Here is a 15,213-nt window from a genome sequence, read left to right on the forward strand (position 1 = left end):
GGGCTATAATCAAGATAAATTCACAATGCAGTGTATCTAAAGAATGAGATGGTGGCTTATTTTTATGCATAGGCCATAAGAACACAAAGTATTTAGTTAGAGCACACTACTAGGTATTTAAAAATCAATGTTCTTATTGGCTAAAGTTTGTAATAGAAGTAGAAGCCAGTTGAACCAAAACTATATGCTAGTTTTGAGATCGGTAAATACATGAGACATACAGAACTAGGTCAGCCAAAAAAGAGGATTAAGTAATCAAAAATAGCTCTTTCCTTCTGAGCAGGCACCAGTGGCGGCTGCGTTGGGCAGCTATGGCCAAATATAAGGCTCGGAATTTGCGCGGCAAGAAGAAAGAGGAGCTGTTGAAACAGCTGGACGACCTGAAGGTAGAGCTGTCCCAGCTGCGCGTCGCCAAAGTGACTGGCGGAGCAGCGTCCAAGTTGTCCAAGATCCGACTTGTCCGCAAATCCATTGCCCGTGTTCTCACCGTCATTAACCAGACTCAGAAAGAAAACCTCAGGAAATTCTACAAGGGCAAGAAGTACAAGCCCCTGGACCTGCGGCCCAAGAAGACCCGTGCCATGCGCCGGCGGGTCAACAAATGAAGACCAAGAAGCAGCAGCGGAAGGAGCTGCTGTACCCGCTTGGCAAGTTTGTGGTCAAGGCCTGAGCGTGGGCCTCAATAAAACACAGAACTAAAAAAAAAAAAAAAAAGTAATCAAAAATAGTAGACTATGTAAGGATGTAAGTAAGTAAAATGTAGAAAGGTAAATTCAGTTTGCTTGATCTCAGCAATGGAGAGATGGACAACAGGGGGGATTCATTAAAACAATTAGTCTTAGACAAAAAAAAATTTAAAAAACAGTTAACATTTCTCAACTGTTGTAGGAGGAAAATAAGGCTATCTGAGGGGTCTTCAAAAAGTTTAGGAATATCTATATTATTAAATTATGCATAGATTTCAAGCTTTTTTTGCACCAAAATGAGCATGTACTTTAATTCCATTTTCCCACAGTTTTTTTTGCTTTTTTCTTTCTGTGTTTTTATTTTTTACATTTATTCACTGTACATCTTTACAAAGTACAAAATTAATTTTGCTACCTTGCATACATTGCATATCAGTCCAGTCAAAGACATTATCATACACATATCAACAGCTGACCATTTTCCATTTTTGTGTCAGGTAAATGTTTTGCTTTTTTCCCCTTGATTTCTTCCACCCTGCCTCCATTGTCCACTTTTCTCCTGCACTGTCTTTAGTTTGCTATTATTTATGTATTTAATTTCAAGAAAGCAGTTTTAGCTTTAATGAATTAAAATTTAAAAATGTTAAGAAATATTTGCTAAAGACTTAAAGTCAGGAAAAAGATTAGGTTAGTAGGTAGATACTAAAACTCTAAGACAAATATGGACAGAGCTAAAATCTAGTAAAAATCACACTGTAATTTTCTTCTGAAACTTTTTTCCTCTCTCCATTCCTCCTTTTACCAAAAAGAAACATAAATTAACTTATTTGCCAAAATAATAAATTTAGTCTTAATTTGGTCTGTTATTTGCACAAAGCCCCATAAGAATACTGATTCAGTTAGCTTTACTGGAACTTTTATAAGGAACTTCAGATTAGACCCTTTAAAAAGCCTCCCAAGCCTACTGAGCCAAGTCAGGAATTCACCATCTGACTGTCCTTTAAGTACCTGTACTTGGAAGTTTTGGAGCCTGTCAGAAAGTAATGTTCTTTATTTACCAGGCATAACTGTTTATGGTACCAGGCAATCTTTCCAAGAACTTCTGTTGGCTTTCTTGAGATCAACCTTAGTTCCTTAGCTTTCTGGTCATATCTTCAAATATGACATTCCAGTCAAAGCCCTGGCAATAACCAATATTTTAAATTCCTGATGCAAGGCAACAGGTATTATTATGCAAATAACCATACTGTCGCAAAGTAAGAATACTCCCAAATACTTTCAATTCCAGAGAAGTCAGGAAGAGAGAAAAATTTATGTTTAAATTCCATTTTCAAAAAAAATTTTTTTCAACAAATTGCTTAAGCTATCAACAGTTCAAAAGAAAACAAAAGTCCTTAAATCTAAAAAAACAAAGCACAGAAGAAAGTCAGTCAAAAGACATAAAATTCTATTTCACCAGTTCAGTCTCATGTAATTAATCTCTCTTCTGTTGAATTTGCAGTGATATTGTGGTCCGATCTTTCCATTTAAACCCACAAATTTTTGTTGTCCCTTCATACATAGAGTATGATCTTGTTATTTCAAAGATCCAGGATGGAGTTCTTTATCTAAGTTGACTCACATTTCCTCAAATCCTATTGAATAATACAATAAAAAATGGCAGACCAACCTGTAGCACAGGGGTGATGGTGGCTGCATCACGCATGGCTGACTGTGCGGTTTGAATTCAAGACCTAGAGGCTTTAAAACATGCCAAACACATGTGTGTGCCCCAAATTACAAAGGGATAGATAAATGGAAAAGAAGAGATTGCAGCATAACCATTCCCCATGGGGCTGCTTTCTCTCTCTCTCAAAAAAAATTTTAATGACAACAACTGAAGTTATTTTATAGTTTGTTTTATACTGTCACTTTAGATACCATGAAGTTATACGTGTGATAGACATAGACATGCTCTATCCAGATTCCTCTTTCAAGGAAGAACTTGCTGCCTCCTAGTCAATTCTTCTGGAAGTTTCAAGTCTCTTGCAGGTGGTAACACTCTTCCTGGGACAGCCTAACTGAGGAAAGTGTGGTTCTGACCCACCCATTTTAGTCAATTGCAGGACACATACATGGGATGCATGAACCAGAGTACCTCACCAGTTGGGAGCTATGGTTTGGCTGGTATTGGCATTCAGCTACTACTTCTGCCCCACTTATCTTCCTCTTCTCTGTTCTTTTACCCTAATAAATCACCCCCCATGGCCATGCTGCAATCCCTTCTTTATTCTCTTCTTGGGATTTTGGATACACACGTGCATGCACCCAGTGTGAGTTTCAAGCTATCAGGTCCAGGACTTAAAACAGTGGTTGGTCATATAGGATCCAACTGGCTTAACCTCCATGCCACCTGCTCGCCCCTGTGACTTTAATTCTTTAAATAGTTGTAGCAAGAATCATAGCCTCCCCATACATAAATTTAATCTACTATCTCTCCTTTATATCTGAATATGACAATATGAAATCCCTAGGGTATTGCTAGCCTGAAATGAGCTGCATTAGTTACTCAAGAGGAAGAATAGCTGCAGAGAAGAAGGATTATTGTAGGATATAAGATGGAGCACACCCAAGGAGGAAACTTGGTAAGTCTATGAGAGTACAATCAAAAGCATTTAGTTACCAAGTTTTCCTACATTAAATACAACTTCAAAATGTCTTCAATGTAGCTCTCTACATCCTTGACATCAGTGTACATATGTCTGCCAACTAAGTGAAAAATATCAATAGCTAGATTATTATAATAATATAGACAGTCTCTAGCTTTCAAAGTGCAGGGCTTTCTTCAACCTGGACAACACAGAGCCTGCTGTGTTTGGTACCCAGACACCCTGGAAGTCATTAGTGGCTACAGAGGACAGTTTCAGGAGTAGGCACGGCAGCCTTCACCTCTAATACAAAACAGTATTTCAGCCCACAGCTCCTAAGGAATGAATAGTGTCAAAGATTTAATGCCTTTTCACATTAGTGATGTCAGCACAAAATGGCCATCTCCTCTGAATAATTTATCTTCCTACTGCATAATTTTCTTATCTTTTTTTCTGCATTTTGGCTTTTTACTGTAGATGAGGAGGTAAATGGCTGTTAGTCCCCGACAAAACCTGTGGAGCATCCTTCCCATCAATCAATTAAAAAACACTTACCTTATATTCAACATGATTTATCTCTTGTTAATACAATTGTCTCACTATATCCTTCTATTATTATACCCTTAATTCCATTAGCCATTCACTTAATGCTCACTTTAAAGCTGACCCCCAAAGAGCTTGGAAGGGAGAGGGAAGTCTGTCTAATAGTGGCATTGCCAATAAAGCTCTGGAGGCTCTTCTCCTAAAGCCTTGTAGGTCACAGAAAAGATAGGTCACAGACTGTATCCTGCCTGAAAAGAACAGAGCAAACTCTCATTTACTTGTTCTGATGGATACTGCTTGACGGTTTAAAACTTCTTAAGAGTTCTTTTCTTAAACATCAACACAATAGGCTCACTAAGCAGAAGCCTATGCATTGCACAGGATTGGATGGGACTCTACCAAGTTTTCCTTCATAAATTAAAAAAGAAGGAAACAAAGAGAAAACCATTTGTATGGTTTGAAGATTAATGGCTTGCTTGTGTTGGGGTGGAGCATGGGTTAACCTCTTAAACAGTTAAGTGACACAAAGAAATTGTAGCATTATTTCTCATCGTGCTGGACTTACATGTTCCCTAACAAATTTCCTCCATTTGGGCCGATGTTGGAAAGCTATAAAAAGAAGCCTTTATATAGCACTTCTAAAATTATAAATTGAACAGCTGCTATGATTTTTCTCAGTGAGAACATATGTTTTCTCTGGGACATTTAATTGTATGAATGCCTTCAGATAGTATGCAAGCACATTTTCTTTACATTAATGCATAACGGATTAGATCACATGTACCATACTGTGTGCGACTTGCCAGATAGCCATTTCTCTCTGCTTCCTTACTAATAGAAACCTGGTTTTATTCAGGTGTCCACCCTTCAGAGATGAGGTTCCCATTCACAGCCTGAAGGCAAATTTGGTCAATAAAACCAATACTGGGCATTCCACAATGCTTGTGGGTCATTCATGTTAGGGCAGACTTCTGGGACAGATTTATTCACTTCTAAAAACAATTATGAAACAGGGACATCTTAATGGCAGTCCAGAATGCCTAGGGTTCCAACCACCATCTTGTGGCAAGACAGGAGGTATCTTTATTTTTTTTTTCTTTTTCTTTCTTTCTTTTTCTTTTTTTTTTTTTTAATAGATTTTGTCAGCTGGCATGTATGCTCACTGGAGAGAGCAAAGTGAGAAATCACCCCCCAGAAGGGATGGCTACACCACAATCCCTCCTCATCCATTCTCCTCCCAGGATCCTGGGCACACAAACACATGCATTCAGCATAATTTTCAGGCTACCAGGTCCACAACCCAAACCATGGTCAGCCAGGTGAAAGTCCAGCAATGTAACTGCTATGCCATGTGCTGGTCCTATATTTCCTCATTTCCAAAAATAATTATGTAACATGGACATCATAGTGACAGCCCAGAATGCCTAAGGTTTCAGTCACCATCTTGTGGCAAGACAGAAGGGATCGCTTTTCTTAATAACATAATTAATCCCTGGAATTAATCAAACCAGGACTATTCTACTTCAACACTTTTTGTGACATGACACGATCCAGACGCTCATTGTCAAGGCAGTTGAGTCAGCACTGTCTATTAACTGCAGCTGGAGGCATCTTGCTGCTAGGGCACTTTCTTTAAAAATATATCTTTGCTCTATATATCTGTATCTTTGCTCTTCCTTTCTTCTTCTTTCCCTTTCTCTTTTCTTTTCTCCCTGTCCCAAATCTTCTCCTTGAGCCTTCATCCAAATGTCATGTCAATAACCTAGTGTGTGCTTTTGTCATTTTCTTCATGTGCGCTTAACCATAGACAAAGATATATAAATACATACATTTTATATATGTGTATATCCTCTATACAAATGCATACACATTTGCACATAAATATATAAATGTTACAGCTTAACAGAAAATGGGACTGTATCATGCATATTCTTTTGTATGTGGTTTGGGAGTTTTTGGTTTCTTTTTGTTTGTTCATTTCTTTTTTTTCCATTCTACAGCCTCGCAGGCAAATTTCTTCAAGTCAATTGATATGGCTCTAAATTCAACACAAACTTGATAATATCTATATGTGGGTGTGGAAATTTAGTCAATTTCTTATTAACTATCATTCGCTTTGTTTTTAACTTATTGCCAAATAAACAAAATACAAACTTTGAGCATATATCATTTCATACTGGTGTTTCAATTATATGTGATAGTATTTCAATTATATGTGATAGATTCCAAGTACAGGGTAGCTGTATTGAAAGAGATATTCATTTTCCTTTTAATAATTATTTTCCCAAAAGGCTCTCATGATTCAGTTTCACCAGCAATATATGAGAAAAACTATTTCCCCAAATGCTCATAAGCATGAGTTTTCACTTTTTAAACTTTTGTCAACCTGATAGGTACAGTGGGATAGCTAATTTTGACTCCAATTTACATTTTCCTCTCTTCTAGAGTTTCAGCATATTTTTATGTGTTTGTTAACCATTCATATTTGCTCCTCTAGAAATGCTATATTATTTCCTCTGCTCACTAATTCTTGATACATAGCTTGCCCTTTTACTTATAAACTTATAAGAATTCTTTATAAATTATAGATGATACCTCTTTGTCATCTGTGTTGCAAATATTGTTATAAAAATCAATCCTTCACCTTTGGAAATGGTGTATTTTCTAAACATGAATTTTAAATTGGCAAGTATGCCCATATTTTCTTTTCTGGCTTCTGAGTTTACAGTTAATATGACCAACATTGTTACACCCTATCCTCACCACCACAACTGTATAGGACACATAACCCTATTTTTGTTTTGTTACGTTTCTTTGTTTTGTTTTTGCTAGCGGGTGCACATGCTCGCCAGAGAGACAGAGACAGAGAGAGAGGAAGAGGAGAAAGTATGCCCCTAGCCATGGGGAAGGGTCATGCCACAATCCCTTCTCTTCCATATCTCCTTCCTTTCAGGATTTTGGGCATACACGCACACATACCCAACGTGTTTCCCAAGCTGTCCGGTTTGGATTTGAACAGTGCACCCAGTCATGTGGGATCTGGTTGCCTTAACCACAAAGCCACAGAGCCAGTCCTAAGCCTACTTTGTACTTAAAATTATTAATGGTTTTTAACATTTTTTCCAGTAGGTTAAAAGCCATTAATTAAAAATAACTTCAACTCACAGAAACAGAATGTAAAATGGTGGTTTCCAGGCAATAGGGGAGGGGGAAAGAGAGATAGAGTTTTGATTATACACGATGAGAAAATTCTAGAGATCCAATGTACATGGAATTAACACTACAGTATTGTACACTTAAAAATTTAAGAATGTAGATTTCATGCGTTGTGTTTTTTACTACAATAAAAATATATTGACACTGATTTCTAGAGGGAAAATTATGATATTTTATCACAGCTTAAGAGATACACAAATAATTTTTGCAGGTAGAAAATATACTAATTAAATAATAAAAATAAGTGTACATAATAATAAACAACAATCTGAAAGTAAATGCAGTTAAAAGATTAAATGCATGTTTGTTTTGGACTATTTTTTCCTCTTTTATTCAGATTGTCTTCATCAATCTTTTTTCAAGAATTATTTTATTTATTATTCTTAAATTATTTATTTAATTTTATTTGTTTATTATTATTATTATTTAATTTTACCAGCGAGAGGAAGCAAGCCACCAGGTCCACGACTCGAACACTCGAACAGCAATTGGCTATGTGGGAGTCCAGCACCTTAACCACCACACCACCTGCTGGCCCCTTAATTTTATTTATTACTATTATTATTTTAATTTGACCAAAGAGAGACAGAGAAGGAACATGAGAAAGCAAGCCACCAGGTCTGGGACTCAAACCATGGTTGAACATGTGGGCGTCTAGCACCTTAACCACCATACATTTTCCTCTCTTCTAGAGTTTCAGCATATTTTTATGTGTTTGTTAACCATTCATATTTGCTCCTCTAGAAATGCTATATTATTTCCTCTGCTCACTAATTCTTGATACATAGCTTGCCCTTTTACTTATAAACTTATAAGAATTCTTTATAAATTATAGATGATACCTCTTTGTCATCTGTGTTGCAAATATTGTTATAAAAATCAATCCTTCACCTTTGGAAATGGTGTATTTTCTAAACATGAATTTTAAATTGGCAAGTATGCCCATATTTTCTTTTCTGGCTTCTGAGTTTACAGTTAATATGACCAACATTGTTACACCCTATCCTCACCACCACAACTGTATAGGACACATAACCCTATTTTTGTTTTGTTACCTTTCTTTGTTTTGTTTTTGCTAGCGGGTGCACATGCTCGCCAGAGAGACAGAGACAGAGAGAGAGGAAGAGGAGAAAGTATGCCCCTAGCCATGGGGAAGGGTCATGCCACAATCCCTTCTCTTCCATATCTCCTTCCTTTCAGGATTTTGGGCATACACGCACACATACCCAACGTGTTTCCCAAGCTGTCCGGTTTGGATTTGAACAGTGCACCCAGTCATGTGGGATCTGGTTGCCTTAACCACAAAGCCACAGAGCCAGTCCTAAGCCTACTTTGTACTTAAAATTATTAATGGTTTTTAACATTTTTTCCAGTAGGTTAAAAGCCATTAATTAAAAATAACTTCAACTCACAGAAACAGAATGTAAAATGGTGGTTTCCAGGCAATAGGGGAGGGGGAAAGAGAGATAGAGTTTTGATTATACACGATGAGAAAATTCTAGAGATCCAATGTACATGGAATTAACACTACAGTATTGTACACTTAAAAATTTAAGAATGTAGATTTCATGCCTTGTGTTTTTTACTACAATAAAAATATATTGACACTGATTTCTAGAGGGAAAATTATGATATTTTATCACAGCTTAAGAGATACACAAATAATTTTTGCAGGTAGAAAATATACTAATTAAATAATAAAAATAAGTGTACATAATAATAAACAACAATCTGAAAGTAAATGCAGTTAAAAGATTAAATGCATGTTTGTTTTGGACTATTTTTTCCTCTTTTATTCAGATTGTCTTCATCAATCTTTTTTCAAGAATTATTTTATTTATTATTCTTAAATTATTTATTTAATTTTATTTGTTTATTATTATTATTATTTAATTTTACCAGAGAGAGAAAGCAAGCCACCAGGTCCAGGACTCGAACAGCAATTGGCTATGTGGGAGTCCAGCACCTTAACCACCACACCACCTGCTGGCCCCTTAATTTTATTTATTACTATTATTATTTTAATTTGACCAAAGAGAGACAGAGAAGGAACATGAGAAAGCAAGCCACCAGGTCTGGGACTCAAACCATGGTTGAACATGTGGGCGTCTAGCACCTTAATCACCATGCCACCTGCTGCTCCTGGTCTTCGCAATTTTTAAGCCTTTGGGGAAGTTTATGATTATCTTTTATTCAAACTACACAGAAAACCATCTTTAGTTAAAAATAAAAGGGAAATACTACTTGTACTGTCTCTCTTTTGTGTTCATGGGAAAATGTGTATGAATGAGAGATAGAGAAAGAGAGAGGAGAAAAAAAGAATGTGTTCCATAGACTCTAAGATGAAGTTTTCATTAGTATCACCCAGAATCCATCTTATCTGGGTACCATCATCAGCGGCTGATCTCTACTCGGTCTTCAACATCTTCTAGATGGATTAGACATTTCAGGTGTTCCACTTCTTGTTGAGTTAATTTTTGTAATTTATATTTTGCTAGGAAGAATCTGGATTTTCAGGTTTTTTATCACAGAGCTGAGTGTATTATTCCCTTACAACATTTTCAAAGGCTCCTGTATCTGCATCCATGCCTCTTATCTTATTCATATCATTCTGTATTCCCATTCACACGTTTTAATTCTTAAATAGCCTCAAAAATGTTAATTGATTTTATTGGTTTTGTTCAAAAGAATCAGATATTTGAATTTACTTCTTTTTGTTGTTGTTCATTTATTTTTAGTGTATTTATTATCTTCCCCTATTTCCTTCTGGTGTTTTCTCTACCCCATGAGCACAGACTTCCTTTGCTTTCTCATCCTTTAATAACATAATTAAGTCTATAAAGTTTCTCCTGAGAACAGCTTTTCAGTGTGTTAAGTTTTTATTAAAAATGAATCTGTTTTCTAAACAATCAAAGGAAAACTACTGTGGGTCACATATATCAAAATACATAGACACATATGCATTGAGATATTTAACATTATGTGCTAGTAAAGAATAAACACATTTTATCAGTGGAGGATATATATGGAATGGGAGCCATGGTCAGGAATAGTTGTCAGAATGACCACTTACCTAAAACCCTCCCGTAGAAGAAGCCACAGAGCTATAGTGATATTGACACTACCCATACAGGGCTGTTTTCCAAAGTGGTACATTGGAATAGAAAATAAAACCTTCATAGTATAATCAGAAGGTATTGATTAAAAGTTCATTTAAGTCCGCTACACTAGCATACAATGGTCCTTGCTTCTCAGCAGATTGAGGTCACACAGGATTCAATTCCTGATTTGCCCTAAAAAGCTATGCACAGTGGCACATGCCTGTTGTCCCAGCTACCTGAGAGACTGAGGCAGGAGGATGGCAAGACAGCAAAACTCTGTCTTGAACAACACACACATACAGACATAAGTATATCTGACGTGCAAAAATATGGCTAAATTAAAAAGGCACTCTCAGCTCAGACTGACATAAATAAACAAACAAACAAACAAACAAAGACTAGATGGCTTAAACAAGAAATTGTTTCTCAAAGTTCCAAGATCAAGATGCCAGCAGGTGAGAACAGGGCGATGACTCTTCCCTTGGGTCATGTAGGGTCACCTTCTCACTGTGTCCCCATGTGAACCTTCCTCAGTGTGTGCCAGTAGAAACAGAGAGGAAGTACTATCGCTAATGTCTCTTCTTATAAAGGCACTACTCTTGGCATAAAGGCCCCACTCTCATGATCTCATCTAAACCTAATTAACTCCCCAAGATCCTACCTCCGAATACTATCACATCGGGGTTAGGGCTTCAACAAATAAATCCAGGGGGTAAGAGGATACCAATCTGCCGGTAAGTCTCAAATTAGCAAACAATACTACAGAATGGTACGCCTATTTTTGTTAATCTTATTAACCTTCTCACTTTTTGCTTCTACAAAATTCCATTAATTAGATTCCTTAAAAAGATAAGAAAAACTTTAGAAATACCTGCATTGGTTGAAGTACCAAAAAACAAAAACAAAAAACACCAGTGTGATATTCTTTAATATTTAGAACCATCATGTGGCTAGTAAGAGTTAAACTCTCTTCAGTTCAGGTCATGTAGCCACCTACAGACCTTTATTAAGTCTTCCTGGTAGCTTAGGAGAACAGAAGTACAGAGAAAAATTGTGTTTTGTGTAGTCTGCCCCCACAAGCTTGAGAGTCACAGAAATTCTATTCACAGTAGGGGACTGTGAAAGCCTTCTCAAAGGTATGTTTGTGTTACCCTTCCAAAAAAAAAGAAAAAGTAAGGCCCCTGGCCTGGGGGCTCCTCTCCACACTCCATGAGTTGCTAAGCGCCTCCTTTGACTCTGTGGTAACAGGCCTACAAGGCCATAGAATTCCATGCATCATTTAAAACTTTGATGCTAAACTGAATTCATGGGGGGGAGAGGGGGTAGTCTCTACCAGTCTGGGGTTGCTGTTGACCAGGAAGAATATTCATTAGGAGTGCTGACAGTTCTCCAGGTCCAATTCCTCCTACTGGAAGGCTCTAACCCAGTCTTTCTACATTTCAGGCACTTTCTGTGCAGGTAATAACTGCTTCAACCAGGTCGAATAAAAGAATGAAAAGTTTCCTAAAGCCAAATCTTTTGCTTGGAGTGTTTACACATTGTCCTTTGAGGTCCTAAGTCTACTAAGAGCTTTGCTGTGATTATCTATTGCTACTGGAAGCAGGAAGATTTACTGAGATGCTCAGACTAACCTGGTCATCACAGCACCAGGTTTGATTATTATAGTACATAATCCAGCACACCAAACTTTGCTTTCAGTTTTACACCTATTTAATGTGTCATGCAGTGAACTTAAACCAAGCAGCTTAGAGTCAAGTCCTGGTTCAAGTCCTGGATCTCCTGATTTGTTTGACAAGTTAACCTCACTGTGCCTCAATTTGCTCAGCTGTAAAATGGAGATAAAACAGAATCCACTTTATAAAGTTATCGTGACACTTAAGCACTTGGAACAGTGCCTTTCTAGTACATAGTGAACACTGGGTAAGCATTCGCTGTTGTTATCACCTCACCATGCTAAACACACCCAAGGTCTCCTTTAATAGCAGCTAATCTAGACATTAGTAGTACCTAGATCAAAAAGGTAATCTGATTGTGTAATTCAGCACACATATTAAATTCCTACACACAGCCTCTAAATACATTTTGATAATGTATATATATTCAGCAAAATTTCAATGATAACCCAGTTTACATATTTAATTTTATGTATTTGACACCTGATTTTCTACTGGAAAACATTGGGTTGTCAGAAAAGTCGGATCTTCTCTATGCAAAAATGCATCAAGGCTTTTCCAACAACCCAAAACTGTACAAAAAAAAAAAAATTACAGTTATTTTTGTGTGTACCACCTGGCTTAAGCATTATTAATGTATGTATGCATGTATTATTTTTGTATTTATAAAAGTGCAATGAAGTAAAATAACACACAATCATAATCTCCCCTACCAACAAGGTAAGGTTTGAGTAACCGCTTTAAAAAGTTAGGTGTTGAGAATAGCAGATGGCATAAGCATTACGTCACTGGACTCGCAAGTAGTTAACCACAGTTGCTCTGGTGAGCACACACACCCTATACCAAAAATCTCTCTTAAAAAAAGTAAAAGAAAAAAAGAAATTGCTAGGTCAAAGAGCATATATGCTTTTTAGCGTCAGTTTTTGTTTTTGTTTTTGTTTTTGTTTTTCTGAGAGGTTTTTGCTATAGAGCATGTGCACTCACCAAAAAGACAGAGACAGAGAGACAGAAAGCGAGAAATCACCCCCCAGGGGGAATGGACATGCCACAATCCCTTATCCTCCATTCTCCTCTAGGGACCTTGGACACGCACTCACATGCGCCCGGCTTGAGTTTAAGCCACTGGGTCCGGGACTCAAACTGCGGTCAACTACATGGGAGTCCAGAGACATAGCCATTACGCTAACTGCTGGTCCCTAGTATCGATTTTTTACTAAAACTTTTAGCATATAGTTTATGAAAGACAAATGAAATACTGACCTGCAGCATTTGGTTAACTGTCTCTTCTCTAAAAATAAATAAATAAATCCTTTCTTCCTTTGTACACTGACATGTTTTTCCCTGAGAGGAAAAAAAAAAAAAAAAGGAAATGCTGCTTTCTTTTATCCTATTTTCAATCAAAATTTAATGTTTTTGGCTAGCTATGGTGGCACAGCAGTAACAGGGTGCTCAGTGATGCTGAGTTCATATGGTAAGGTCCTGGGTTCACATCCCGAGGTCTCCCTGTACATGACAGGTGGACTCTAGCTGGCTAAGGCCAGGGTTTGGATTGTGTGAAGATCCTAGTGATGTTACCTCTCTCTCTCTCTCTACCCTTTCATAATGAAAAAATAAAGTTTTAAAAAAATAACAATAGGGGCAAGCAAGTGGCATGGTGGTTAAGGGCACTGGACTCCCACATGGCTGACTGTGATTCGAGTCCTGGACCTGGCAGTTTGCTTCCTCATTGCCTCTCTCTCTTTCTCTCTCTCTGTCTCTCACTCAGTCCCTCTCTGGTCAAATTAAAATAAATAAAGTTAAATAAAATAATTCTTTAAAAAAATAACAATAAAAGTTAACACTTTGACTAAGGCAATAAAACCTTTTTCTCTTGAAGATTAAAAACTACATGACAACACACATTAATGTATGCAAGCAAAAGGTGACAAGTGAAAATAGTAGTTGGGGTTGAGAAAGAACAGTTTAGTGAGCCACAGAGAGTGGAGCAATTCCATCCTCTTGCTCACCTTGTTATGAGAGACAGCCAAGTTGTGAGGTTAAATTGAAGTTGGTAAATACACAATTATTCAGCTTGTGTCTCAGTAATAAATGTACCTCTAGGCAGTGAACCTGCCAGTCCTCAGAGTACCACTTTGCTGATTAAGGAGATAAAAAGAAGATATTGTGGAAAGGGTCATTTCAAGAGTAATGAATCCTTATTCTGTCACTGTATTTTGCCAACAGTGAGAAGACGTTTAATGGGCATGAGGCATTCTGGAATATCCAGGTGGCAATGTGGGATGGGAGAAATCAGAGATGACTATTTCTGGCCCATGAAAACCCAGCAGGATCTATGATGGCTGAGAAATGACAATATTGGTGAATTAAGTATATCTCAGGGAGACGCCTTATTAAATTAACCTAATACTTTATTGTATGATCAATAACAATGTATTTATTTTGTACTATAGCCTTGAGTGACTTTTCATTAGGAATTTAAATGACCTTAGAAAGCTACTGAGTATCAATTTAGAATAGTTTCAGGAGATATTAGCCTGGCTAAAAGATGAGTGAAAATGCAGCTCATTATTTAAGTCAGAAAATGAATGTCGCGAAAAAAAATGTTTTTGACTTGGTATTAAGGGAGGAAGCTCAAGGTATACATCCAGCCAGATGCTGCAGTTCTGTTTTTCTGAATTCCTATACAAAATGAAATAGACCAAGGAAGTGTTGGCAATTCCAATAGATAACAACCCAGATAAATGTTGAACTAGAGAAGGTTGGAGATTGGAAAAGACAGAGACATTGCTTTCAAGGAAATATATCCGTGGATGATCAGGATTCTGCTGTGCACACTGTCAGTGCTCACTCACGTGCCCTCAATCCCAGCCTGCTCACAGACTCTAGGAGGGTTTTTACTCCCAGCAGCCAGCAGCACCTGCTGCCCTCAAGTCACCAAGATCATTTTGGGGGACCCTCTGTGTACATCCTGACAGCAGCTTTGAACCAGTGGCTAGCAGGTAGTCCAGGGCTTCTCAACCTCCATGTTGTGACATTTGGGGCCAAGTAATTCTTTATTGGGGATGGCAAGAGGGACAGAGGCTGTCGTGTGCACTGAAGAGTTGGTAAGATATTTAGCAGCATTCTCTGCCTCTCCCCACTGGGTACCAGGGTCACACTTTACTCAGTATAACAACCAGAACCTCTCTGGACATTGTCACATGTCCCTTGGAGGGCAATCATCCCAGGTGAGACCCACAGGCATAGAAGGATAACACTGCAACTCCCTTGTTTCCAGTTGGACCATTCTGAAACGTGGCCATTGCTGGCTTTGGAGGCCCCTGAAGGATTAGCATCTACAGAGCTTTGCTTGCTAGTACATTCCTGC

At 37.6% G+C, this 15,213-nt stretch overlaps 1 pseudogene; it reads left to right on the forward strand.

Moving 5' to 3' along the window:
• Positions 1–308: 308 nt before the first annotated feature.
• LOC102496265 (60S ribosomal protein L35 pseudogene) lies at positions 309–605 on the forward strand (annotated as a pseudogene).
• Positions 606–15,213: the final 14,608 nt, after the last annotated feature.

Source organism: Tupaia chinensis, unplaced genomic scaffold, assembly GCF_000334495.1.
Source record: "Tupaia chinensis unplaced genomic scaffold, TupChi_1.0 Scaffold000318_1, whole genome shotgun sequence".
NCBI classification, from domain to species: Eukaryota; Metazoa; Chordata; class Mammalia; order Scandentia; family Tupaiidae; genus Tupaia; species Tupaia belangeri.